This window comes from Talpa occidentalis, unplaced genomic scaffold (genome assembly GCF_014898055.3).
Source record: "Talpa occidentalis isolate TD23 unplaced genomic scaffold, MPIMG_talOcc4v2.1 talOcc4.12, whole genome shotgun sequence".
Lineage (NCBI taxonomy): Eukaryota > Metazoa > Chordata > Mammalia > Eulipotyphla > Talpidae > Talpa > Talpa occidentalis.
In genome coordinates, this window is record NW_023601212.1 from 8,978,514 (window position 1) to 8,982,686 (window position 4,173).

General features: G+C 46.5%; 1 pseudogene; it reads right to left on the bottom strand.

Annotated features, from left to right (window-relative positions):
- Nucleotides 1-548: 548 nt before the first annotated feature.
- LOC119240366 (small ubiquitin-related modifier 2-like) lies at nt 549-3,759 on the bottom strand (annotated as a pseudogene).
- Nucleotides 3,760-4,173: the final 414 nt, after the last annotated feature.

The following is a 4,173-nucleotide window of genomic DNA, read 5'->3' on the forward strand; positions in this document are numbered from 1 at the left end:
GTGGTGCTACGCCGACTCAGACCATCCGCGTCCCACCCAGCTCGGCCGTTCACTGGCCTGAGGGACCCTGACTGGCAGTGTGGCCAGCTCAGTGGCATGTCTTTGTAAAGTGTCCCTCCTTAGTGGAGCCATAGGAATAACCACTGTGGCTCATGGTGAGGCAGTAAGCGCTCCTGGCTGTGAGAACTTGGGAGAATCACCGTACTTCTCTTAACCTCAGTGGTCTCATCTGTAAAACGGGTTGATAACCATTGCCCCTAACTCACAGCTGATGGGGAGGATTAAATGAGGTGATCCTGAGAAAGAGCGTAGCTCGGCGCCTGGGACATAGCAGGTGTTGTATAGGCCTGGAGATTTTTTTTCTTGTGCCCAAATCAGTTGCTTTATGTACAATGAAGGGCTGGGGAAGGGAGAGATGAAAGAGCAGAGAAAACTATATACTATAGGCTCAGCATGTGGCGGAACCAAATTATGGTTTTCTGGTTGAGAAGAGCTTCGCGATCTGGTGGAACAGAGGCCTGGAGTAAAGTAGCAGGGCCCCTCTCGGGTCATGTCTGCTGCTTGAACTCATCAACGGCATCTTCACCCTCCATCTGCAGCTGCACAGGAGCGCCTGTTTCATTGATTAGCTATCAGTCCAATTGGAATCTGATTGCCTCATTGACAAGCCCTGTCACTCACAATAGTCTTTCCTTAGCTTCCTAAGTGGTATGCGCCTCTTCATCTTACACTGAACCACAAGCCATCCTGCCCCGCCACGCTCAAATTAATTCAATCCTTATTTAATCTACTCCTTCCTTGGGCTTTTCGTCAGCCGTGGCAAGCGCTGGAGAGTCCTCAGCTACTTTACGAAAGAGGTACCGAGTCCCCCACGAACATGCACACAAGCAGCGCCAGAGCTGCCGAAGAAGATGGATCTTGTTATTATTTGAACATTTTTTAAATTGTGGTAAAATGCACATAACATTAAATGTACCTTAAGCACGCTGGGACTTTGTTGTGCAACCAACCATCCCTGGCATCTAGCTGGAGACCTTTTGGCTATCACAACTGGGGCCAGGGCCGGGATGGGGAGGGTGCTACGGCATCCAGACATGCTGCTCAACATCCTAACTCCACAGGACTTTCCTCCAGAAAAGAATTACCTGAGCCCAGATGTCAATGGTGTGGAGGTGGAGTGATCTTATAATACACCAATGGCTAGAATAAGCAATCCCCAATTTCAGTGAAGGCTGTTTATTCAATAAAACTCTATTTCTTATGTATGCAACAGTCAAGTGCAGATCAGCCTTCCTGGGTAAGTCTCCTCCAGACAGTTCTCCACAAAAGAACAAAACTCCTGTGGGAAGTTTTTAAAAGATCAGACTGAGACATACATCATCTTCTCTTACCTCCTATTGGCCACATCAATCACATGGTCTCACCTAACAACAGGAGGTGCTGGGAAATGTAGTCTAACCATGTGCCTACGAGGAAGGAGGCAATAGTTTGACTTAGGAAAAAAAAAAGGCCAATCCCTGACACAATATTATTATTGTGTAATTTTCTATTATTGTTGTGTAAATTGCGCGGGAGGGTGAGAGAATTCACCAGAGCCAGAGCGGGGAGCAGAGCAGGCAGAAGGACCGAAGTACACTACTGAGGGGAGCAGCGGGCGGCAGGAGAGGTCTGCACGCCATGTGGGACCCTCCTCCGGTGGCCGGGGAGCAGCCGGGGATCGAACCGGCGCTGCAGAGGCTGCTGGCAGCTTCACAACCCAGCGCTCAACTGCTGCACCACCGGGGAGGCCCTATTGTGTAATTTTCTGAACGTATTTTTGCTCCCATGTTCTTTCTCCACTCTTGCATCAACAAAGTAGGTGGAATGATTTTCAATCCCATTTTCTCAAATCTCTACTCTATCCCATATGCATAAGAAAATTACACCAAATGTTTCCCCATAAGCTATAGGCTCAACTCCAAAACCCGTGGTCTAGTGTTTGCAGAGTTCAAAATATTGAGTACGCAGTGGAGATATGGGTATCTGTAAAATGAACTTTGAAGGTGATCTACAGTTCTGGACCTGGTAGGGAAGGAGTGAGAGGGTCTGCGTGGCAGAAATGGAAGACTTCCTAGAAGAGGAGGCATTGGTGCCTTGGTATTAAAGAAAGCAGAAGCCCCAAATCCAGCTCTGATAAGGAGGTGGGAGGAAAAACAGAAGGGTAGGGCACCAGGGAAGTAAAAGGAAGTGTGAGGGAAGAGGAAGTGTTCAGCTGTAAGGAATGCTAGAGAAAGATCAGAAAGATAGCCAGGTGGAGTAGGGAAAGCTCCTCTTGGCAGGACAATTTAGAGCAAATTTGCAGAACTAGGAAAGTCACCAATTTGCAACCATGAGTATAGTAATTGATTCAAGGAAGAAGCATCATTGGATGCAAAAACCATTTGGTGAAAGTCTGTTGAGAGAAAAATGGTCAGGCCGTCTCAGAATATCCTTCCACAGATTATCAATTATGAAGAGAAATGGCACATGGAGTGGGGAAATCTGATCCACACCACTGGAACCAAGTGATCTTGCTTCACAACATCACCAGTAAAGCAACAAACCAACATCATGTACCTCTTGGTACCTGCAGCAAGGAGGACACAGTATCACTTCTGAAATCCCCCTGCCTAAAATGCAGAGTCCAAGTCTAATCATGAGGAAACATCAAATTATTGGAGATTCTTCAAGACAACCGACCCAATCCTTTGCAAAATGACTTGTGAAACACACAAAAGATAGGGGGTGCTCTCGAGTTAAAAGATGAAAGTGGTCCTCCCTGGTGGGGCAACGGGTTGAGTCTCAGAGCTATCAAGCTATGGGCAGTCACTGCAGCATGAGTTTGATCCCTGGCCAGGGAGCTACCCACATGGCACAGCAGACCTCTCCAGGCTCGCCAGCTGCTCCCCTCAGCAGTGTATTTCAGTGGATCCACCTGTTCTGCTCCCCACTCTGTCTCTGGTGAATCCTCTCACTCCCCCACACCTCTGGCCTACACCCCAGCTCTTGCATGCATAAATAAATAAATCTTTTTTTAAAAAAGATGAGAGAAATGTGACAAGAATATGCAAGTGTGATCCTTGTGGCAGCCTGAATTTGTCTCCCACCTACTTAATTCCCCCTAAGAAATTCCAACTATAAAAGATATGTTGGGTACAAATGTAAAATGATGAAGCTGCTATAGAAAAGTGTAACACTTACACAAATAATTAAATATAAAATTACCATATGAGCTAGTAATCCCCCAAAGAAGTGAAAGCAGGGTCTCAGAGAGCTATTTATGCACCTGTGTTCACAGCAGTGTGATTCACAATAGCCAAAGGTGGAAACAACAGAGATGAATCAACAAATGATGGATAAATGCAATGTGGCCCAATCATACCGCAGAAGATTACCCAGTCTTAAAAAGGAAGGAAACACAGACTCATGTGTCACTTAACTACAGGGACACATTCTGAGGAGTATTAGGTGATTTCGTCATTGTGTGAAAGGCACAGGGTGTAATTTCACAAACCTAGATGGTACGGCCTACTACATACCTAGGTAAGATGGAAGAGTCTGTTGGGACCACCCTTATGTAAGTGGTTTATTCTAATCAAAATGTTGTTTAATTGATGTTTGACATAAAACAACCTGGGCATGAGTCTAAGGCCTCTCTGGGGTCAATGTCCCCCATTCAACCTGAGAACAACTTACCTGTGAGGAGCAGTCACCAGTTGGATTAGGATCCACTTCTAGCATTCTTGGAACACAGCTTTCTACAACCCAAGATGAATGGAGTCCTATGCACTGTTGTAATATATTCAGTCAACAAACACTTGGGGACTGGTTGATGCTAAGATCCCAAAGAGGACACCACTGTAGGTCTCCCCCCAACTTAATTTGCATCAGGTATAGAGCAGAGTTGAACAAAGGTCTTTGAATGTGGTCAGGACCAAATGGAGAAAGCAACCTGTGCTGGGAGCCCAGTATTAGTTGAGAGATATGGCTAGAAGTCTTCCTGGAGGAGGTGGCATTGACTCTGCAGCTCTTAAGAACACAGACTTTCTGAATCTAGTTCTGGGTACACGGGGACGGCTTCAGAGCCTCCAGGATACCCATGGAGTTACAAACCCAGGGAAGACCAGCCCTATGACCCATCTTGCCCCCCCACCC